Below are 25,604 nucleotides of genomic sequence, written 5' to 3'. Positions count from 1 at the left end.
TGTCCGTAAGTGGGTATGTGCATGTGAATACACAGGCCTGTGGAGGCCGGAAAAGGGCTTTATACCCTCTGGTGTTAGAGTTACAGGTAGTTATAAACACTCTAATATAGGTGCTGAGAACAGAACACAGGTCCTCTACAAGAGCAGGCAGACTCTTAACCCCTGGCCCATCTCTCCAGCTCCAGTGGTTTTAATTTTTTTATTGTCATACGAAGTAATGAGTTTCATTATGTATCATTTTATTTCATTCTTATTCACACCCTCTCAATTCAGCATCCTTGAGTGTTTATCACAAATTATTTCCCCAGTGAAGACCCACCCACTCTCAGCTGTGCTATGCCTGGGAGTGACCATCTTGAATAAAATGTCCACTGGCCACTAGTGTGATTCTTATTCACTGGTCTGAATGTTGGAAGTGAAGGGGACAAGTTTGTGAAACGCACCTCATCACCTTCATCCCCCAGTGTGCTTTTCCTGTTCTATTTAGTAACTCCTTCCTTTGCCCTGGGGTCTCAGGTACTCAGATCTTAGCCATCCTACTGCAAGGGTGAGGCAGGCATGCTATTGATGGTATGCTAATAGCTGACACATCCTTAATCTGTTCCTTTTCTGAGATATTTGAGGCATTGAGAATAACAATTCACAGGCCTGTTACTCTTGTTATACGGGGCAAAAGAAGGATGAAGAATGGGCTTTGATCTTTAAAAAAAAAGTAATTTAAAAAAAGCACAAAGATATTTTTTTACAATGAAGAGGCAAGTCTACATGAGGCAGCTGCATCACTGTGGTCATGTCTGCTCCCCTTTAGGATGAGTGGATCTGCCATGGATAAGTGAACACTGCCTCATCTCCCATGTGCGCAAAGTGGCACATGAATAGAGACAAAGTGTGGCTAAACTCTGCAGCCCAGTTATCCCTCTGAGTTCTTTATTGGCAAAAGGCAAGGGATGTTTGCCACAACTGTGACATGAAAGATAATGCTGGATAGTTTTAAAGTCAACTTGACACAAGCTAGAGTCATCGGAGCAGAGGAAACCTCAATTGGGAAAATACCTCCATAAGGCTGGGTTGTAGGCAAGCCTGTAAGGCATTTCTTAATTAGCAATTGATTTGGACTCCTGGGCTGGTGGTCCTGGTTCTATAAGAAAGCAGGCTGAGCATGGCATGAGCAACAACCCAGTAACCAGCACTCCCTAATGGCCTCTTCATCAGCTCCTGCCTCCAGCTTCTTGCCCTGTTTGAGTTCCTGCTATGGATTACCTCATTGGGCTGTGATTCATGGTATGTAAGCCAAATAAACACGTTTCCTCCCCCAAGTTGTTAAATCATGGTGTTCATCACAGCAATGGAAGACTAAGACAAAGACCATGTCAGGATTTATCAGCACCAAGGACAGCTCCCTCACAAACCACCTCATGGTGCTGCTATGCTTCGGTCCAGAACTGTCCAGGTATGAATTAATATGAGAAAGGTTACAATTTGGCAAACTGATGAATTAACATAAGTTTACTAACTTACAAACCTACTTAACCCAATTTTGAAGAAGACAAATTTCCAGTTCTCCAAGGAATTGGACATCAGTGGTAACTTGGAAATACTTTGCGATTCCTTACAGTTATAAATTAAGAAGTGTTTCAAACAACAACAACAACAGAAAAATGCCTCACTGTCCAATGTGTGGTTGACTATATTGTATCAAACAGAAAAAGGAGAGTAGGCTTTGCAAGGCATCATGAACCAAGCACAAACATTTTTACATTATCCTAAGAAATCTGTTGTCTTAAGGATAAATGTGAGGGATGGTCATTTTAATTTAAGGCCACAGACCTGCTGGGCATGTTTGAGAACTTCTTAAGGGTATTTTTACCATTCTTATCTCTGCATTTCCTATCAAGGACTTCTTTCAGGGAGAAACCAAGGAAGATTGCCTAGATCTTTCTTTTCTTTCTCTTTTTCCCCTAAGCAATTAAGCAATGCTCATCAATCAGATTCTGCAGACAGTTTTTCAAGATTGTAATTGAGGTCATATAACCTTGCTTTTATTGATGAGTACAAATCAAGATACAGTATTCAGATAAGAAATATCTGATCATAATTTGGAGAGACGGTATTTAACAGATTCCAAAATATTGAGCAGTGCTTGACTACAGGAACAGCTCAGTTCACTTTATGGTATGGAATTTCACTGAGATACATCCAAATCTTTACTGTCCTCTTCACACAGGACTACAAGCTTTGGATTAAAACATAGTCCTTCATACTATCAGTGCTTGCATGTTTGTCAATGCAGAATAGTTATGAGAGAGGATGATGACAGATTTATGCAGATCAAACCATCCAAAATCCTAGATCTGAATTAAAATGATTTTAAACTTTCTAGCAATATGAAGAGCGCAACACTTTAATTATTGGGCAACAGCTATTCATTGTCACCTGTATTAGGGTGAGGGATGAAGAGTGAGAGGAAGAACAATAGTCTCTATGATTTATAAGATCAAATAATAGTTATCCAGAAAGAGATTTCAGTAAACAATATGATTTTATGCACACACATGCACACACACAAACACACATACACACATACACATGCACACATACTCTATAATAAACAAAAAATGAAGTGACTTATTGATTTTTACCCTACAAATTATATATATAATTTACCCACGTTTTACCCACTTTGCTTGAATAGAATGTACTTTCAATTCTTCCTAAGACCACTCCTATTACAACATGGGCTTTTATAACTCATTGTTACTTATTTTCATTTTCCTTTAATAACATGGATGAGAACTTTTGAGGAGGGGCCTGTTTCTTCCTTCCACAGAGCCTAACACAACTTGTCAGGACTCCTCAAGTCAAAACACAAAGGCCTCAACCTCTACTCATAACTAGATATCATTTCATCCCACAAACATTTTTTCTGTCTGAATTTTTCTTTCAGGCTGAGAATCATATCATCCATTGACTTTTATCTAAAATATCGAGATTCTTTGATCACTAGTTATTAATGTCACTCACAGAGGTCACCATATTGTATCACATTAGAGCCATTTTAATCTACCAGAGTGATTCCTCCCCCATACCTAACACAAATAAATATTTTGTCAATTTTGCAGTAATAAGAACACACTCCTATTTAAGAAACCTCACAATCTGATGCGTACAGGAGAAGGCAGAGACCAGCAATAGAAATTAAAAGAAAATGATTGTTGACATAGACACACTAGGAAAGCCAAGTGTTGTTGTTGTTGTTCTTGTTGTTATTCCCAATTTTCTGAGAAATAACCAGATTGATTTCCAAAGTGGTTGTATAAGTTTTTACTCCCACCAGCAATGGAGGAGTGTTCACCTTTCTCCACATGCTTGCCAGCATGTGCTGTTATTTAAGTTTTTGATCTTAACCATTCAGATAGGTATAAGATGGAATCTCAGAGTCATTTTGATTTGCATTTCCCTTATGATTAGGGGCATTTGTGACAAAGCTTAATCTTTCCCACACAAAACAGAGCCAACAGGCATTGAACATGTCTTAGTGTTTCTCAGCCATTCAATATTCCTCTGTTGAGAATTCTCTACTTAGCTCTGTACCTCATTTTTTAAAAACTGGCATATCTGGCTTAGTGATGTTTAATTTCTTGACTTCTTTATATATTTTGGATATTAGCTCTTTGTCAGATGTAGGGTTGGAAAGGAAGAAGTCAAACTATCACTATTTGTATATGACATGATAGTAGATATAAGTGACCCTAGAAATTCAACCAAGAAACTCCTGCAGCTGATAAACACCTTCAGCAAAATGGGTGAATACAAAATCAACTAAAAAAAATCAGCAGCTCTAGTGTATACAAATGACAAATGAGTTGAGAAAGAAATTAGAGGAATTACACCCTTCACAATAGCCACAAGTAATATAAAGTACCTTGATGCAACTCTAACTAAACAAGTAAAACACGTATGAAAAAAACTTCAAGTCTCTGAAGAAAGAAATTGAAGAAGATATCCGGAGAAGAAAAGAGCTCCCATGCTCGTGGATCAGGAGAATTAACATAGTAAAAATGGCCATCTTACCAAAAGCAATTTACAGATTCAATGTAATTCCCATCAAGATTCCAACACAATTCTTTACAGATCTTGAAATACATATTCTCAACTTCATATGGAAAAACAAAAAATCTAGAATAGCTAAAACAGTCCTGTACAATAAAAGATCTTCTGGAGGAATCACCATCCCAGATCTCAAGCTCTATTATAGAGCAACAGTAATAAAAACAGCATGGTAACAGCATAAAATAGGCTGGTTGATCAATGGAATCCAATCAAAGATTCATAAATTAACCCATACACCTATGGACACTTGATTTTTGACAAAGAAGCCAAATCTATACAATGGTAAAAAGACAGCATCTTCAACAAATAGTGCTGCTCTAACTGGATGTCTACATGTAGAAAAATGCAGATAGATCCATATTTATCACCGTGCACAAAACTAAGTCCAAGTAGATTAAAGACTTCAACTTAAAACCAGACACACTAAATTTGCTCCAAGAAAAAGTGGGGAAGAGCCTTGAACTCATTGACATAGGAGACAACATCCTGAACAGAACATCAACAGCTCAGGCTCTAAGATCAACAGTTAATAAATGGGACCTCACGAAACTGAAAAGCTTCTGTAAGGCATGGGATACTCTCAACAGAACAAAACGACAGCCTGCAGACTGGGAGAAGATATTCACCACCCCTCCATCTGAAAGCCAAGTTTTTAAGCCTTCATACAGGCCAATACCTGTTAAACCCACATAGACACAATTGGTGTCTGTAATCAACCTACCTGTATGAAGAGTCACAGTAGAATAGAAATACCACCCTCAGAGACCAGAGATACTTTTCTGGAGTACAGAGCTTCCCCCCCCCCCAATAACATGAGCCTTACAGCAAAAAGAGGACATTTGTACACTGTCGCTTCAGCTTGTTGGGGTCTCCACTGTATGTATTTGGTGGTCATGTTCATATCCATGACTTTCTACCATGGCCCATGATATATCTGCCACATCTACCTACTCAGCCAATTGCTGAGTCCTCAGAATTGTTAGCACTCAAGAATATGGGAAGTGAAGACTTTCAGCTGCTCCGGTTTCACCTAAGTAGTCCACTCATTATGAATTGCTTTTCTGGGAAAATGATCGATTAGGCATGACGACAATCTACCTCAAGGATGTGTGTGAACCCAGGTGTGGGTGTTTAGAATATTTTTCTCAGTGCTGACATCCAATCTGTATGTGATAAATTATTTTACAAAGGATCATCTCTATGAGCTCCAAGATGAAGTAGAATTTCCATCACGCAGCCCCCCCCGCAACCATCCCTTATCACTGACAATGTATTATTGAACTGCCTAAAATATCTAGAATATCTGCTAATCAATTTCAGATCACCAGAAATATTGAACATACTGTTACTAATTTTGAATAAAGTGATATTTTACAATGTAGCATTAAGGAGAAGTCTTGAGAATTTTTAATACCGTCAAACTAATATATACACATAGAGAGCTCAATATTACACATAAGATACCAAGTCTTTTTTTTTTTACATTTATTTATGTTATTTTTTACCCTATGTGTATGTGCATAGAGATCAAAGAACAACTTGAAGGAATCCGTTCTCTCCTGCATGTGGGAGTTCTGATCTCGCCTATGTTGTCAGGCTTGGTAGGAAACGCCTGTACCCACTGATCCACAAAGACAGCCCTCAGGTCTTAATTTATTAATAGCATCCTCCCTATAAATACCTATTAAGTTTATCTTTCTTTTAAAGCTCCTGTTTCAAATTAGTTAATGGTATACGGAATTTGAATTCCTTATTAATTCACAATATTTCTGCATTAAATTTCAAATTATCTTTATCACTGATTTTGACACCTATGGTAATAACTTTATGCTTTTGAGTATAAACAGCCATTGTTTCTTGGTCCATTTTTTGTGATAGTAACCTCATATCCTAAAGACATTTCAATAATTGAACTGAAAAGTGAAACATCAACTCAAAAACAGACGTCTAGAAACTGTGGCTCCTTGATAAGACATTTTTTTTTTCAGATTATGGGAAATTTAAAGACTGTGTATAGAATCTTACAATTCTGACAGGATTTGAAGTTTGTTTCACATTTTGTGGGTTTTAATTTTTCTGCATTCTCCATAATATACTCCTCACTCTCATAGAAATGGATTCAGATTCTGAACAGGAACAACCAGGAAGGCGTATGCTGCAGGTAGAGGCTAAGGTAGCGACAGATGGCATCATCCGTAAGAGAATCTGAAGGCCAGCATGGCCCAGTGTCTCGGACACAAGACAAACATTGAATGACCTGATCAAGGTTTGTCCCGGTAGCCTTCTAAGTCCTGAATCTTCCTAGTGAAATTCTGAACCTTTCAGTTTTGATGAGGAATTCTGGCCTCCCTTTTCTCAAACTCTTCATTTGCCCCCCTCCCTTTAAAAAGTTTTCCTTCCCAAATGGAAATACTAATGGAAACTTAATGTATCCATAACCAGAAACGCTGTCTTCTATTTTAGAATTAACGTGTGCCCTCAGAATTCCATCCAGAAAAATAAAGCAGATTACCGAGGGATTCCTGGACATTTAACGTAACTGTGGCTCCCGGTGGGCACACAAGGAGCTGCAAGCTGCAAAGCAGGCGCCATCAGGGGAGATGTGCTGTGAAAGTTGGAGAGAATTAGACTACAGCTGATGTCAGCTAAAGTCAGCGTGAGAAGATTTAGATCAGAGAGGGTGGGGCATTCGGTATGGAATCAATGAGAAAATGCTGTTACTACAAAAGTCAAACTGAAAATGAAACGCGGAGCTTCATTTCAGAAACCACAAGCGAGCAGGGGGGGCAAACACCATAAGGAGTTGATGTGGGCCTCTAAGGTGCCATGGCGGTGACCTAGACAGAGCTAAATAAGAAATTCTTTATTATGCATCCACCTTCTGCCTCACATGTGCCCGTACTTCCTAGGCATTCAGCCAGCGTGTCCCGGAGCCCATAGTTAACTCAGCGCCTCCCTAAATGTGACTGCATCAGGATTGCTCTTGAGAGCCTTCCTGTTCCTAAAGGCAACTTACACCGTTGACTTTTCCCCATCAGCGGTTGCTCCTCTACTGCCACTGGGATTCGCTGCCTGCATACTGTGAACAGCACATATAAGCCCCTATATGGACCTCAGAGCCATAGATTTCATCAAAAGCAAGCTGTTCCAAACTCTGATTTGGCTTAAACTCAGCTTCTGAGACATGACTATCTTGGGACACAGTAAAGGTTGAGATTTTCTGCTGACTTCGTTTTTTATCATCTCCTACTCTGTGTAGCAGGCTCCCTCCTTCCTTTACTGCATTTTTCCCTAATAACTGATGATAATACATAATGGAAATTAAATATAAAATCAAACACATCTATGGGTAGACCACTGTATATAAAGATGTTTTAAAAAGTATGAAGACAGCTATGAATTCCAGCTGGCCTTCATTGAACACCCAGTGTTTATTATTTTAATCATTTCTTATGAACACCCTGGGGAGCAGGATGATGGTGGCGCACGTCTGTAATCCCAGCACTTGGGAGGCAGAGGCAGGTGGACCGCTGTGAGTTTGAAGTCAGCTTAATCTACAAAGTGAGTTCTAGGACAGCCAAGGCTACATAGAGAAACCCTGTCTTCAGGGGGGCGGCGGTGGGGAGACCAAATTTTGCATAGACACTGTACTGAAGAGTTTGTACTGGAGCCAGGATTATTTTTGTGAAAACTACAATGAAACCATAAAAGTTTGAACATCAAGTCAGAATTACAGGAAAATCTCATGATAAAGTATTTGATTTGTCATTTCGCTTAGTACCATGAAATTTTACAGTATGTCAGTGTTTGGAATAACATGTGATAACTGTGCAAGTAGGGCAGAGATTGGAGAAGAATGTAAGAAAATCGAGCTAAGAGGGCAGGCTAGGACATGCTTGTACAAGAGGTTTCTTGAAAAAAAAACTAAGAATTTTAAGCTTTATTTCATTTTTTTTCCCATTTTCAGTGTGTGTGTGTGTGTGTGTGTGAGAGAGAGAGAGAGAGAGAGAGAGAGAGAGAGAGAGAGAGAGAGAGAGAGAGAGAGAGATCATGTGTGTGTGCACACACACAAATGTGTGCATATCCATTTTTTTCATCAGGGGAGGGAAGCAAATATTGCTCTGTATTTGGAGGCCCTGGGAAGCTGCCCAGAAACAGCTTTATTTACTCTTCTACAATGGTGAATGAGGCAGAGTCTTTAACATAGCACAAACTTCACATATATAACTAGTCAGCTTGTTCTGGGGGACACCTTGTCTCCTCCTTGAGGTCTGGAATTTTAGGCTAGCTTCCACATCCACCCAGCACTCACGGAGGCTCTGTGGATCGGAACTCCTGTCCTTGTGGTTATGCGTCGAGTGTGTTAACTGCTCTGCCTTTTATCTGGCTTTTAAGCTTCATTTTAAACGCACAGAGGTGTCCATGGAAACTTTGGAGGACAGTGATGTGTGTCATGACATTTTTTTTAGGACAATGAACTTGGCAGGCACATGCAGAGCAGATGCTCAAAAGAGGTGTCATTGCAGAGAGAAAGACTGGGAGACTGGGGAAATGTTCTAAGAATAAAGTGATGAGGACACGGACCAGGACGGTGACAGCAAAATGAAGCATAAGAGGGAAAATACAAGTCAATGAGGGCATGCGAGCCACGAGGAAGAGCAGAGCCCAGAGGACAGAGACTAGAGCCTCCAGATGTGAGGAAACCAAGAAGAGGAGTCATTCAGGAGAGGCCCCTGTAATCTCTTGACTTCTTAAGATGTTGTCAGTAGAAATAGGTGGGTGGCCACTCGTGAAATATAGGTCACCCAGTCCAGAAGAAGGTAGAAGTTGTGTGAGTGTGTGTGTGTGTGTGTGTGTGTGTGTGTGTGTGTGTGTGTGTGATTGAATGAGGTCCAAGATGAAATGGACACAGACAGAGATCAAATGTAGTGACTCTAACTTGTGTGTAACTAAGCAGGATATTGATGAGTTAATATTTGTGTCATTTGCTTATCAATTATCTTCCCATATCAATCAACCCATTGTCGTATAACTAGGCACATCCCCCACCTCACAGGCTACTTCCTAAGAATTGTATCTCATATAAAGTGATCTATGAATGTTGTGTTCTGCTAGTTACATCTTATAAAACTGAAAGGGAATATGAATTTCCATTCGATTTCAGGTGCTTTGCTAGCTAAGTTTGCCTCTTTAGCTATGAGACTCTGCAGTGTGGTTTTTTTCTTCGGTATGCCCATGGAGTTTGCATACTCAGAGCGTAAGGCTGCCCAGAATACACATAGGTTTCAGTTTTAGAAGCAGTTTTCTATGAATGACTCTAGTAATGGCAAGGAAAGTGTCCAACCACCACTTCTTGCTTTTTGGTCTAATAAGCCAGGCTGGCCAGGAACTCACTTATAACTGAGGCTAGCTTTGAACTCTCCTTTTCCAGCTTCCACCCCCCAAATGCTGGGGTCACAGGAATGCGCCACCACACCAAGATTACCATTTGCTTGTTGGCCAAAAGAAGCATTTCAATACCGATGGAGGCTGCAGATAATGTTTTCTGCCTCAGGGATACAGGTTTTTCTCCAAACACAGCTGGCTGGCTATAGCCACGGCTTCTGTGCCCATAGACGTGATTGACTACAGATCAAAAGCATTTCAACTTTTTGCCAGGAATGGACAGGCACAATTGATTTCCTGTCACTGCTCCCTAAACAATCTCACATGCCACCGTTTCTATGGCGTCTGTATTCTAGCAGGGTCACATTACAGAACTACCTGTGATGACCATCTGGGGACCGTGTTTAGGTTGTATGAAAATACAACAGCATGTTACATGAGGGGATTAAGCACATGTAATTAAGCATATGTAATTAAGCACATGTAGATTTTACTGGTGTCTGTTGGGTCACTGAAACCATCCTCCTTGGACACTAACTGTGTGTAATTTTTTATATTACAATCTAATATTTTTTTGTCCTGCTGTTTGAAGGAAAATAATTTGAAAACTTTTAACCCAAACCTAAATGGAAGAATACCGCTTCCTTATGCCACCAGACAAGCACGCGCTAGTTATATATTTTCCAGCCTGTTAGGAAATCAAACCGTAGCCAACAAACTCCATTGCTACCTTACCCAACAGAGTCCGCTCTACAGAAGCTGACTAATGATGAGCTTGTAAAATCCCTGATCTGCGCTGATGGAAGTGGTCGTCTGGAACAGACACCCAGACAGAGTCACAGACAAGGAAAGACAAAAAGGAAAGCAACACCCAAAGGTTCCCTAGCGAGTGAAAGACCAAGTCAAGATTCTTATAGTACATATTTTTTATAGTATATATTGATGTTTCCTGCTGCACTTTTGCTGAACTGTGGCATTAGTCATCTAGGCATGCTCCACTTGAAATTTCTATGCAAGATTTTTCACTGATGAATAACATTTTTTCCAGTTAAAAAAATTCTGTGCCAGTAAAAAAATGGCATCAAAACATACCTGGCCCTTGCCAGCATCCCCCGAGGCTGTGTCCACAGTGTTCCCTCCTAGAAACTGCCTTCCCTGATCACCCCTAAGTTACCAGCTTTTCCTACTGGATAAATAAATAGCTCAGTAGCTAAGAGCACTTACTGTTCTTGCAAAGGACTCAAGATCAGCTCCCAGGACCCATGCCAGTCTGATCAAGCCTGCCTACAACTTCAGTTCCAGGGGATCTGATGCCTTCTTACAGCCTGTTCTTACACACACATGACACACCTAGACAAGTGTGTAAATAAAACGTGTAAATAAAAATAAATAAAAATTCACACACAGACACACACACACACACACAAAGTCATCTCTGTCAACACTTGTTCTCTCTCTGTCATGTGTACGTGTGTGCATGTGCGTGTGCATGCATATGTGTGTGCATGTGTGTGTGTTGCACGTGTCTGGGAAAGCTATTCCTAGAGGATATTGTTTCCAGCTATGCAAAGTACAATATTTTCATGCAAAACACTTTTTCTCTATCAAAGCCAAAACAAAACGATTTGCACCCTCAGATTCTAAGATTCTAAATGCTAAGAAATAAATTATGTTTTACCCAGACTAGGATGAGAGCCATCAGAAACTGACAGCGGGAAGAGGAAATGGACGTAAGGTGGGACGTCAGAATTCTCAGGAGAAAGAAACTGAGACGGTAACTCATGCTGCAAGACTATCTTGAAACATAAAACCCCTTACCACGATTTCTTATATTGAGCTGATCTTATAATCCAGTGTTTATTTCTACAAAATATTTTCCAACGCCCTATGCAGGAAGAGCAATATAAAACACGCCCTGCATGCAGGTTGTAATGGCTTCTGCACATGGAAGCTTGCAGGTACACCGTCACTAACATGCGCAAAGAGGTAGGAAGTGCGCGTGTCTCTTCTGCTCTAACGGTTAGGAGACCTCCTCTTGTCTTCCTCAGCATATTTTATATAACACCCTTTACTATATTTATTTGTAGTGGGGGGCTTATGTGTACCATGGCATGTTCATATCTCTCAGAGGACAGCTTACAGGAGCTAGTTCTTTCCTCCCATCGTGTGGCCCCTGGCTTGTTGGTGAGCACTTGCACCTGCAGTGCCATCTCTACAGCTCTTCCTAACTCTTTTTTAGCAGGCCATAAACTAAGGAAACATGGCCCTGGTATTCGTTATCTCTGTGGCGATTCCAGCACCAGGTATTCAGTCCTCTGCAGGCTCCAAAGCCACAGGCTGAGAGGGCTATTAATAAACCCTCTTTAAAAAAACAGCTGGAAAGGAATTAGAGCTTTTTAATCCAAACACAGATAACTGTGGGCCCAGAAAGGATTTCTAACAATAGCAAAAGGCACAAATTCAATCTCTCAAATTTGCAAATAGCACTTTGATAGTGTTCTAAGTGTGCATGATGAAGTGACTTGGTGCTGGGTGGCAGCTACGACACAGTCAGACAACGGCTTCCAATCTGTAAAGGTGTACTCTAGAAACAAATTTAGCATGTACTCACAATTTCCCAAATTCCCACCTCCAAAGCAAGGATCCCACACATACATCATCATCGTCATCATCATCATCATCATCATCATCATCATCATCACTGTCGTCATCGTCATCGTCATCATCATCATGTGGCAAGGTAACTTTAATACCTTTAATTAATTTGGGGAAAGTTCCTGTATAGTAAATGTAATGTGAATGAAAGAATACACCCCAGAAGCCAAGAGTGTTAAGACCAGAACTCAAAATACAGTGAGTACTATATACTGGGAGTACTATATATTGGGGGCACTACATGCCGGGGGCACTATGCCTCCAGGAGCTCAGGCAGAGTGTATGTGGTATATTAGCTCAGGAGGAGAACAGAGAGGAAAGCGCTGGAGCCCTGTGTGCAGATATTCAAAGACACCAGCTGGCCCTAAATGAGCAAAGACACCCAAGGGCTCGCTTCTCCACTGACCCCACCATCAATCACTCCCCACCCCACTCGAACACACTTAGAGTAATTTGTCTTTGCAAGAGGAGCCTCCACACTTGCACCTGTCTGCAATGATCCCTGTGTTTTTTAAGCAACTCATTCTGTTTGCCACGGTCTTCATTGCTAGATACTGAGAGAACAGCAGCTTTAGGAGGTATTGTAGGGCCAAGGAAGAAACTGGCTGATGTGGGTAATAAGAAACAAGATGAAAGTGACTTCTCTGGGTCTGTTTAACACACTCATCTCCTATTCACCTGCGTGCACACCGATTTCACAGGTGCACAGAGTGTACCCCCACAGGAGAGGTTTCCAAATCTCTGATGGAAGTCCAACAGCAAATATCTTCTTAGAAAACAAACATGCGTCTTCTTAGCCTCTCTCAGATCTTAGCCCATAATGCTACTGAAATGAGTCCCAATCAAATTCCATGTAGTATGAAAACAAATGAAATTTTTTTTTTAGTTTGGAAAGGCAGTTCTCATTTGCCTATGAGATTCAAACATCCTCTATCCAACTTGGCATCTGTGTATTTGTTTCAAAAAATAAGCATTTATACGATGCTCTGAAATTGACTATTACATTTCTGCATGGATGTCTCATCTACAGATGGGTAACCTGCACCACACTACATATCAACATAGAAGAAATACACTGTGATTTCCACTCCTGTAGGTGAACACTTTGCCTTCTGTCCCTGTGATTCCACAGCTGCCTGTAGCTAGCCACCCTATTCTAGGACGTTCTACTGTAGCAACAAGGACTTTATCACAACTCATTGCCTCATTCTGGTGTGGAGCCAAACTCAGTCCTCCAGACTGCTGCCACTTGCGGGTGGGGGAAAGCTTGCTTTGAGTTAAAAACAAAACAAGAGTGATGATTTCCTTTGTGGGAAAAGGGTAGAAAACTGATCATTTAAATCCCATTTGGCCCTAATCTATAGCGGCTGACATGTAATAATAATAATAATAATAATAATAATAATAATAATAATAATAACAGTAGAAACAGCATTGAAAGTCATTAAGCCATTAAAAGTCAATGTCCTAAAGCTTTATAATAAAATTGTCAAATTGACAGAAGCATGCAGAAAATCTAGAAAATATTTTCTATGCACAAGATGTAACTTTTCATTCATTTTTTCCCCTTCACTCCAGAAAAGCTCATTTAAATGCACATGCATACATACAATTTGTTGTCAATTTCAGCCACTTTTGTGAAAGTACTAAAGAGTCAAAATGGCAAAATTCTTTCCTCAGGAACCTCCAAAACACAGGGTTTTTTTTTAAAGACCCCCCTTTCTGCACACTGTCCACCCACCTCCCTCCTCTCGTTCTCTAAAGCCCTCCCAGGAATGATGAATTTCAGCTTTGTCACATCACCTAGGCGCGATTGTTGCCGGGTCTTTCTCTTCATTATACAAGTATGCTGATGACGTAATTGCAGAAGTTGGTTCTACTCACGAAGCTGGGTCTTGGATTTTTTTTTTAAAGACTGCCTCCTTCTGTGCCATAGAACAGTTGTAAAATACAGAACCCAGCTGTCTCACCTCTTGATAGTAAATCTTTAGGATCATCACCCCCAAGGGGACTGGTTCAGCCCTGGGTAGGCAGAACCATCCCAGAGCTCAGCTGTCCCCAGACCTGAGGCTTGGCTGCACACACTTAGGTGACACCACACCAGGCTTGGCTTTTAACCCTTTCCTAGGAGCTCTCAACTTTTCGTTTCTGTTCGACTTTCATTTTCACCCATCCCCAAACCTCAAGGGACTGAAGAGAACCCAGACTTTCATCCCAACCTTATTTGCTGTGATGCAGTAATTCCCCTGAAAGTTGACGGCAAAGTAAGCAAACAGTTATCATGTATTGAAAATAAAGTGAGGGACGGAAGACCATGGTCCCCAGTAAATCATACCGAGTATGAATCTGAAAGAGAGAGCTTTTTGCAGGGGCATCTTTACGTGGAGAAAACCAAGGGGTTGTGATTCAAAAGTGCAGCGAGAAAGAACCATAGGGGTTGGGGGGGGACCACCGCGGCTAAATCTCATGCAGATGAGGCCCCTCAGGGAGAGGTAAAGAAAACATACCTGCGGGATTCTCCTTCTAAAACTGCACAGGCCAGCTGGTTTGTTGCTCCCCTCCTTTAGGGGTGACTGTGTTTTCCTTTCAGGAATTCCCCTTTGCAATTGTGTTCCTAGGCTCTTTTTCCTTTATTCAGCCACAGATAGTTGCAGGAGACGCAGGCAGCGTTCCTGCGCCCCGACTCAAGTGCAGCCGGGCATGCCTTTGCTCAGTCAGAAACCGGGCTTGCGCTGCTCTTATCAATTCTATCACGCTCCCTGGGTAGCCTCCAAAGCAATTTTACAACTTAGCAGCTGGCAGGAATCTGCCTTTCACTCTCTCTTCTCCTTGCCAGATTCCTTGGGCAGCTCATTTCTCAGCCCTTTCTCTAAGAAAGCAAAACCGGGATCGCTCTCCCGCTCCCGTTGCTGTAGTCCTGGCTCACCCACAATTGACGGTGCAGAGCAGCGGCCGAGCATGTGCTGGGAACTTCACACAGCGGCTGCAGCCAGGGCTCCTCCGAATGCAGCAGAGACCTGAGCTCCCAGCCTCCTCTGTCGGAGTCCAGGCTCCCTCTGCTGCGCCAGCTGCATAGAGCCGCTCTGTGAGAAGACTCCTCAGCCCGGTTCCCCGGGAGAAGCTCTACTGTCAGGTGTGGTCATCACCACTCACCCACACCTCACTAGCAGGGTCACAGCTTCCTGCTGCGGAAGTGGATGGCTGTGGATGCCCAGTGTTCCCTGCATCCCCAGGGACAACGTATGTGACCATCATAGGGCCAATTTTGCTGCTTACATTAGTAAAACGTAATTATTAAATTAACATGCTATTTAATAATTATCATTTCAGATGCTGTTGGCTGTGCTTGGAACCAGACAAAATCCACTGTTCCACCTGACAACATGAGACCCTTAGCAGGACCCTTGTTTAGTGGGAAGCGATACCCTGGCCTTGGTCCTGGTTTAATTTTTTTCTTCTTAAGTGTTTGCAGATTAGAAAGTTGATTCTTCAATAATTAGAATTAGACACACACACACACACACACACACACACACACACACACACATCAACACAGGCAATGGAGAACCATGGTAGCTTTCTCATGCGGTAATGTCTTCCAGCTCTGGCTGGGAATTGAATGGGCTGGCTTTCCTTTTTAGCTTGGCTGAGTAGAGGAGGAGGGGGGAGTAACCACTCCTACTTTCCATCAATTAAGCATTTTTTTAATCCTCTAACCCTCCTGTTGAAACAAATATAAAAAGTGCTGCGTCTTAAAATAGAGCCTTAAAGAAGCTCAAGTCTGGGAATAATTTGTAGGCTTTAAGCTGCATCTGGTGTTCTGGCTTACTTATTTTATTTTCTTTGCTTTGTGGAAAATGAAAGGATGGGGCCTGGGGAGATGTGGGATGCCCAGTGTTTGGGGAGGGGGGCAACATAAGTGATCATGTTGGCTATATAAGCATGGGGACCTAACTTCAGATCCCTAACACCCTCAGAAAATGAACTCATGTGTTTGCAACCTCAGTGCCGAGGAGTTGGGGATAGGAGTGTCCCTGAAGCTCACTGACCAGGCAGTCTAAAATCTCCTATTTCCAAGCTGAGTAAGCGATCTTGCCTCCAAAAAAACAAAAAACAAAACAAAACAAAACAAAACAAAAAAAACCACGGTGGAGAGTAACAGAGGACGACACCTATGATCAACCTCTGGCCCACAGGCACACACATCAGGACACACATTTGCATGTCCCTGTGCATGGTTGTACATGTCACACACACACACACACACACACACACACACACACACACACACACACAAGACTAGGATGATGTTCCCCTACCCACAAACCTATCATCTAGTGCCTGAGATAAAACAGTGCAGGAAGGGTGTGTCTGATTTAGAAGCCATTATTTCAGCCCATGTAAAGAATGGGTAGGTATAGGTAGGTCAACATTAGAAGTGACACTCCTGTCAACATATGACATGCAACATCTGCAGGATAATGAACAATTAAGACCATTTAAACCATTTTGGACAAAACTTGTATGAAGGCACATTCCGGGGCTGAGGAAATAGCACAGTCAATGAAGGGGTTGTTTTGCAAGCCAAAGGGCTTGGGCTCAGATGCCTAGAAGCCATGCAGAAGGCCGGTACTGGTGGTATAGTCTTGTAATTCCAGCGATGGCAAGCTAGAAGGTAGAGACAGGGGGATACCTGTAGCTCACTGGCCAATGGGCCTAGGCTACTCGGTGACTTTGCAGGCCACTGAGAGACCCTACCTCAAACAAAATCCAGAAGGCATCTGAGGAACGGCACCCAAGGCTGTCCTCTGACTTTCACATGCACGTGCAAACAGATATGTGCACACACACACACACACACACACACACACACACACACACCAGCACACATAGATACACATACACAACCATATATAGTTTCTCCCAACCTGCTGCTTAGGTGACCGTTAATGGACACAAAGCAGCTGCTCAAGGTCTAGTGAGCAGTACAAGGAGCAAACACTGAGGCATTGCACTCTCCGCCATCAGCACTCACCAGAGAGGCCGGCAGGACAAAGCTCTGCTGCCCTCGCCTGTGAACACTTGAGTGCAGCAAGGGAAAACTGGTGAATTCTACCAGTGCATGACAGGGCAAAACCTGACTTTTTAACATATAAGCATCCAAGCTTGGCAAGGCATTGTTCTGATGGATGTCCCTCCCCACAAAGGAGGAACACGTGTCTGTACTGCTTTCCTCTGGTGTACACTAAGCAAACCGAAAGGTTGTGGTTAAGCTCAGCTGAGAATGCTCAGCACCCAGAAGAATGTGATGAATAGATGGATGCATGTCCTCAGCCAATTGTGTGTTTAAACCTACAGAGGGAAATAGAAGATGATGCTGGCTGTGTGCGGTCTATAGAGCGTGCATGCAGGTGCGGTGAAGAGCCCTGACAACACCACTACACTGCAAATTTACCCCTACAGGAGGCAGCACCAGGGTGGTGACTGTCAGTTTTTGGTTGTGGGAAGAAATAAGGACTAGAGGATGCAGCAAGGCTGGGGCAGAAGGATCACAGTGGTGGTCCTAAGTCAAAACGGAAATGGTTCAAATGTCTACACTTGGCGTTGGTCTGCAGGGATACTAAGCTTCCTAGCAAAACTTCCTCAGCTCTTACCGGGCTGTTTTCACCTGCTTTATATAACACAGAACAAGGACCACAGGACCATGTGTATTCCAAGTCTGCAATTGCCTTTTGGGCCCTGGGAGAAAAATTCAATACTACTGAAGGACAGGAAATGACTAACTGTCAGTTGTTTGCTTGCCACTCAACAGGTACATGACCCCAAACTTTGACTCAACAGTTGAGCTGTTTCTGCTCTCAAGAGTCTAGAAGTAATTGCAGGAATAAAATGTTGAAGGCACCAAGCACTGCCCTCTCCTAAGACAGGCCCTTCCAAGTGATTGATTTTATATATGATTTCAGGAGATAAATAAGAAAATGCCTAGTTATTAGTTATTTCTTAGTAGCAGTAAGACTTCACTAAATCAAAAAAGATAAAGCTATTCTGGGGCTGGGGACCTGAATTATTTACTTCATAGTGGCACCTGTTGATTGACTGTGGGACAGGAGACTGAACCACAGACCTCGCACATGATAGCCAAGGGCTCCGCATGGAGCCATGCCTCTAAAGCAGGACGGGCTAAGTCATGCAGGCTATTCATGAACTTGTGATCCTCCTGCCTCAGCATCCCAAATAGTTGGCATTACAGGCACAGGGCACAAGGCTCAGCCCAGCTTAACAGAGGAAGTTTAGAGAAAACATCGATAGCCCCCATGCCTTCAGCCATCTAGAAGACTCCAGTCTCCACGCGGGGAATAAACCAATCATTGTTGCTAAATATTAAAAAAAAAAAAAAAAACGCACACGTACGACCAATCCTCAGGGCCAGACAACAGTGTTTGGTGTCTACACAAATGAACTTGCGAAATGATTTATTGCCAAGATGATTGAGCACAAAAGCAATTTTAAAGTAGGAAGTTGATGCTTCTAGCTCTCCGCAAGTGGAAAATGTAGAGAAAAAAAATAAATGGTTTGGAAGAACTGTCTGGAATGGCATAATTTAAAAAGATTTTTGCTTCATGTAAGTTGCATGGTGGCAATTAACGCATACGTTAATTCTCTTCTTGGCACTTGGCGAGAGAGCCTGGGTCACTGCACTAGTGGACCCCGAGCGAAACTAGGAGTGCAACTACAGAGCTGGAGTCAAGCAGGCCTGCATGGAACTCCACGTCACTCGCGTTCCTGGTTTTCCTAATCGGAGCCAAGCAAGCTGCTATGTCCTTGGGACACCCAAGCAGCCCAGATGGAAGTGACTGGCCAGGAAATCGGGTCTCTGACAACAGCTGGGCGGAAATGGGACCCTCCTTCCCTCGACGTTGAAACTTGATCATTTAAGTAGCCATGGCCCAGCGGCTGCAGCCCTAGCTGACAGGCTCTATGAACTGCCTCAGAAAGCCTGAGCTGGACACCCCTCTCTGTCCTGTGCCTGCCAAAAGATAGACAGGTCAATAAATCTTTCTAATGTCAAAAGCAGGAGTTACACTGTTATTTGACTTTGTAATTTCAATGGGTCAGGTTGTTTTAAGTAGGAAGATTTTAGGCTCAACGAATCCAGCCACAAGGGAAGTCTGCCGAAGATGGCAATAATATCATCTGTGCGTTTTCAGCAGTTTTGTGAAGCCTCTGTTACACAGTGAGTATAATTATCTATTTGCTCATCTTCCTACCTGCCCTTGCTGTACAGTGATCCTCTGAAAATCGAGAACACATCATCTTTATGTCACTAGTGTCCAGCTGAAGGCCAGGCTCATCAAAGGATCCTTGAAGGATTATCAGTGTGTTTAGCAAAGCACATAGCTAATGAGACTCAGGACCCAAGATGAGACTTCTTGTAGCCAATGAGTTCTATTTCTTGATCCAAATGGTCCTCTTAATTCTCAGCAACACCCCACTAATGTCTGTAACAATAGCCAATGTCAAACTTTCAGACAATGTTATGGAGATTTTATTTGATATTTTTCCTTTCAACCCCTAATAATCATTATTCCCCTAATTAGCCAAAAAAGCACAGGAAGGCTGCTTAGTGGACCAGAATCTATAGAACTAAGGATACTGAAGACTGGATTAAAAATCAGGACTTTGGGGCCTGGAGAGATGGCTCAGTGGTTAAGAACACTGGTTGCTCTTCCGAAGGACCCAGGTTCAATTCCCAGCACCTACATGGATGTTCACAGGTCAAAACTATCTGGAACTCCTATCCCAGAGGATCTGGCTCCCTCACACAAACAGGCAAAACATCAGTGTGAATTAAATAAAAAATAAGTACGTTTGTATCTCTGGGGGCTGGAGAGATGGCTCAGAGGTTAAGAACACTGTCCAGAGATTCTGAGTTCAGTTCTGGCAACCACATGGTGGCTCACAAGCATCTATAATGTGATCTGATGCCCTTTTCAGGCATGCAGGTATACATGCAGATAGAGCACTCATATACAGTAAATAAAAAATAATAAAATAATAAAATAGAAACTAGGACTTCAACCTCCACTTCTAAACTTGTCCCAGTATGAGGCTGACATCATTAGAGATAGCAGAATTTACATGTTTTCAAATTAATGATTAAAAGGGGTGAATTCATAAAAGATCATTGGATAGTAAATGGTCATTGGATAGTTAAAATATTCCTTGGTTGACCAAACTTAGACTTTTCATCCTGTTGTATTTTTTTCTTTGTAAAATTAGTATCAGCCCTATATTCCAGAACACTGCCCAGTGTTTAGTGAGAACACCAGTGTGAGGTTTTAAAAGCGCATTTGGGCACTACCAAGTTAAAAAAAAAAAAGATCTCCATTCTGAGATGACTCAGGCTCTTGTTGATCCAGGGAACTAGTTGGGGCATAAGCTGTGAAATAGTGCGTCCGTGTGTGTGTGTGTGTGTGTGTGTGTGTGTGTGTGTGTGTGTATGTGTGTGTGTGTGTGTGTGTGTAGGGGGGATGAACAGTGTGTGCGTGTGTGCGTGTATGTGTGTGTGGGTTGTGTGTGTGTGTGTGTGTGTGTGTGTGTGTGTGTGTGTCCTAGTTTGGGCTCTTCACATCTTTATGACATGAGCCATATTTCTTACTGTCTCTAAGCTTAGTTGTCTTAAGCTTAAATTATATGGAAACAAAAATGATCAATATTGTTAATGTTGTTGCTTGTGCCTGAAATGACTGGATTTCTGTCAGGCAACATAGGCATGTTCAACTAACACTGACAAATCCTAATCCAGGCTTCCAGCCGAATCCCACTTCCATTTCTGTTTTCTGGATTTATGTCTAGATTCAAGTAATTTCCTAGTAGCAAATGGAAGCTGCTCCCTTTCACACACAGCTCTGATGTTAACCTCATGGTCAACACCACTGGTGTAGCTTTGCCTCGGTTTCCTGAGTTTGAATGTACCAGAGACTCAGTGGTGTGTTCTCTTTTAAGCTAGCTGTGGATTTTTCAAGTACGAATTTCACAACTTCTGTGACAAAAACAAAAGCAAAGGCAAAATCCTTTTTTCCCCAGCTAGGCCAGTTATACTCAGTTCTTCTCTTTGTTACTAAAAAATTAAAATAACCCAAGATTTCCTTTTATTGTACGTTTCTGAAAACCATACAATTCAGTTATTCATTCTAACTAATCCAGTCTTATTAAACTAACCAAAACTCTACTTGTACTCTTTAAAGTTTTCATTTATTCTTCTCAAACTTCAGGCTTCTGAATCATGCAGAGGCAGTTGAAAGTAATTGGTCAGCCTTTGGGTGGAACCAAAACATGGCAATATAGTGAACACACGCACATGCCTTCAGACTATATCTATGCCTTATTTACTGGTGCTGACAAATTTGAAGAGATACTCCTGCTCCCCCCACCCAATAAGAGCCGAGATATATTAAAACTTACATCACACATGGATTCTTCAAACTAATTTCTGCACAGGCTAAGTACGATGCAGCTTTCTCACCTGCTGCACGGGAGTGCCGTGAGCACAGGACAGTATAAGATTTAATCCTTAGCCTTGGCCATAATCACTTCCTGCTCTGCATTCTCAAAAGGATCCGGTCCATAATGCACACAGAAAGAGCAGGGATGTTTGAATGGCTTCGTTGTGATCTCTTTTGAGGTCCCCTTAAGTTCTTCCCTTGAGAGAATTGCCTCTTAGTTCTCAAATTTACCCGAGAATTTCTCTTCTTCAACAGTAATGCCTGGCCTCTTTCCTGGCCCCACCCCCACCCCCAAGAAACAGCCACTCACTGTCTCTGTCTCCTGCAAGATGGCTGTGGTTCTGTTCTGGGCTTGGAGCCAAAAGGTGTGATGTGAGGAAGGAAGACTGGTACTAGGAGCGAAGGTCAAATTTTGCAGGTCCTTTCCTGCCATCTCTGGCTGTGAGCCTGCTGAATCTTGGGTGTCAGGGTGTTCCCCATCCGAAAATACCTGGGTTGTGTTAAGTACATGTGCTAGCTCTTCGGGTGATGGCCTCAAGTCCCCCAAACTGACTCCGAATGGTACCCCTTGCTGCTGAAAGAGATCAAATCCTTCAAGTCTAACAAGTGGTAGTGAAACAAACCAACCTGAAAAGTAAAATCTGGTTAATTTTTAAGCTAAGGGTAAGCCGATCTTCCCATCTGTTATAATGTTACCGATGCAATGACGCGTGGATTAAAAGAGCCTGGGAGTTGAAGGAGAGCACTCTAGGTTGACACCAGAGCTCTTGATTGCTCCAAGAATGGAGAAGTTCATATAGAGCCTGTATTGGATGCCTTAGCTATCAGGAACTTTGCGTTTTGTTTTGTGTCATTTTCAAAACTACTGGAGAGAGAAAAAAACTATAGTCTTAATGTTCTTGGATTTGCTTATGAGATGTCCCTGCAGTGAACATCTAATATGCTTGGAAGGAAGCCTCATCTATAAACTGGGCTATTTTGTTCAGGAAGGAAAGGAATCAATGCCTCAAGTAAAATTTCAACAAAATGAAAGATAAATAGTCCCTGGGTTTTCCTTTCTTCCAAAATGAACAATGACTTCTTTTCTTTCTTTGAAGAATAAAATGTACAACTGTGATTGGTGTTGGGCACTAAGTTTTGCTTTTTAAAATATACTCTTTACTCTTCCATAGACACATTTTATAATACTAATCAATGTCTAGAAAACATATAAGAACATCTGTGATTACAACATAAAAACTATAATAATCAAATAAGGTTGGCAAGGGATTCAAATGGATATTTCTGCAAAGATACACAAATAGCCAACAGTCATATGAAATTATGCTGGATATGACTTGTTGGTACAGAAGTGAAAATCAGAACAGTGGGTCAGACGGGGTGGTGTGTATCTTTATTCCTGACACTCAGGAAACAGAAGCAGGCCTATCTCTATGAATCTGAGGCCAGCCTGGTCTACATAAGAAGCTTCAGGCTAGCCATGTCTAAATAGTGAGACCTAATCTCACACAAACAAACAAAATTTTAAACTGATAACAAAAGTAAACAGAAAATCAAAACAAGAAAATAAAAACTTGTGCATATTAAAAATAACTCCCCAAATAAACAAAAGGCTGACAAAAATGTGCTGAAACCGAACTTCACCACACTGCTGATAGAAATATAAAATTATGCAGCTGTGATGACATCCAGCAGCAAAGGCCATCAAAAATTAAAGTCAGAATTAACATGTGACCCAGAAATCCAATTTCTGGGTATGTATAAAAAAATGAAATCTAGATGTCAAGACATAAACACACTGTTATGCTCATTCATGGCCACAGCTTGAAATAACCTAAAGCCTAGTGATGAACAAATACATTTTAAAGGTGGCAAATACTCGGAAAATTATTCACCTCAAAGAGAAAGAAAGTCGATCCAAGATGGTGGCGAGCAGTGTAGACTGTGTTTGGAAGCTCCAGTGAACAATTCAGGGAATTGCACAGATTTCTGAGCCAGGAACACCAAGGTCCCACACCACGGCAGCAGGAGTGCTCCACGGTTCAGAGGGACAAGGGTGCGGAGGACCTGCATGCCCCTGCACACAGGAGGAGTGCAGATTTTCTCAGATTGGAGCAGCAGCAGCAGAGCCAGCAGCAGCAGCAGTGGCACCAGCGGCACCACCAGCGGCAGCTGAGGTTTGCAGCTCAGAGCCTTCCAGTGGAGGCGATTGGCGTGGTGGCCACTGGGAGTTGCTACAGGAGAGGGGACTCTGTACAGAATTTGGGTCGCATGGTGCCTCGAGACCCAAACTGGACTCTGCGGACAGTTCAGCCCCAGAGTCCTGGGTTCAGTTCAGTTCGCAGTGCCGTGGAGATGCTGGCTCAGCTCAGCAAGCAATTCTGCCCGAGGGGCTACCTCAGCGCAGCCACAGCTCCCCTGCTGTGATGCAGGCTGGGCAGAGAGCTCAGTTCTACCCTAGGTGCCAGCTCAGCCCAGCCACAGTTCTCCTGCTGTGACGCAGGCTGGGTGGAGCACTCAGTTCCACCCTAGGTGTTAGCTCAGCACAGCCACAGTTCTCCTGCTGTGATGCAGGCTGAGCAGAGTGCACAGTTCTACTGGAGGCACTAGCTCAGCACAGCCACAGTTCTCCTGCTGTGACGCAGGCTGGGCAGAGCGCTCAGGTCCACCGGAGGTGCTAACTTAGCTCAACGAGCAGTTCTGGGGTGCTGACGCAGGCTGAGGTCAGCACGCAGATTCAGCCCAGAGGCCCTAGCTGGACTTGCCAGGCAGATTGGTTCCAGAGACTCTAGCTCAGCTGTGCGCACAGGCTTGGTGGCCCTAAGACTCTGGCTGGACTATCCATGCAGTTTAGGCCCGGAGTCTCTGGCTGATCTCAGCGCGCAGTGTGAGTCCAGAGTCCCTGGCTGAGCTCGGTACACAAATCCACCCCGGAGAATCGGGTGGAGCTCGGCATGCAGTTTGGGACCAGAGTCCCTAACTGTGCTTGGCAGACAGATTGGGTCCAGATACTCTAGCTGAGATTTTGGCACAGTCCCGAATCTAAGACTCTGGTTGGACACAATGTGCAGTTTCAATCCAGAATTCCTGGCTGAGCTTGGCGGATGGTTCAGGCTCTGAGTCAATAACTGACCACAGCCTGCACTTTGGGCCAAAAGCCCCTAGCTGAGCTTGGTGCACAGTTCCAGCCCAAAAACTCTGGCTGGACCCTGTGCACATTTTGGGTCCAGAATCCCTAGCTGAGCTCATCAGACGGTTCAGTACCTGACAATTTAGCTGAGCTCGACGCATGGTTTGGGGCCAGTATCCTGGCTGGACTTGGCAGGGAACCCAGAAGGCTGTGGATACCTTGGCCTGACCCAACGCTCATTCAGAGACCCAGAACGATTGCACGACCCACAGCACAGGGGAGCTGAGGATAACTGGCTGTGAGAGCCCAAAACAACAGGGCTAACCTCCTGCCATCCACACCGGTGAAGCATCAGAGCTTCCAGCCTACGGAAATCGTGAGAAAACAAGTGAATCTATCATCAGACTCCCTCCATCCAACTCTGGAAGCTACCCAAGAAAAACAAAGATGGCAAGATGTCTAAAGGACAGCATAAAAGCATACGCAAAAACCCCCAAACAATATGGTGTCTCCAGTTTCCAGCTATCCCTAAGAACACAACCCAGAGAACTCAAATACAATGGAAATACAAGAAAATGACCTCAAATCCTTGGTAATGAAGATGATAATGGAGGAAACAAATACAATTTGTAATCAAATGCAGGAAGACGCAGCCAAACAGGTGAGAGACATAAAAGAAGCACATAGAGTAGAACTGGAAACATTTCAGGAAAATGCAAACAACCAGATGACAGAAATAAATAAAACGGTTCAAGCTCTGAAGACCTATAAAGTGGCAATGGAAAAAACTCAGGAATATACAAAAAATCAGATGAGAG

General features: G+C 42.8%; 1 protein-coding gene across 1 annotated transcript in view; it reads right to left on the bottom strand.

Moving 5' to 3' along the window:
- Positions 1-15,303, bottom strand: part of UNC13C (unc-13 homolog C) — a 435,075-nt gene extending 419,772 nt beyond the window's left edge. Inside the window, exon 1 of the mRNA XM_084752876.1 lies at positions 14,658-15,303. The gene's annotated coding sequence lies outside the window, so the exon portion shown is untranslated. The remainder of the gene's footprint in view (positions 1-14,657) is intronic.
- Between the last annotated feature and the right edge of the window lie 10,301 nt (positions 15,304-25,604).

The sequence above is a fragment of the Acomys minous genome, assembly GCF_964271855.1.
Source record: "Acomys minous genome assembly, chromosome: 13".
Classification (NCBI taxonomy): Eukaryota; Metazoa; Chordata; class Mammalia; order Rodentia; family Muridae; genus Acomys; species Acomys minous.
The sequence above is the reverse complement of the archived record's forward strand: the minus strand, read 5'-3'. Positions and strand labels throughout refer to the sequence as shown.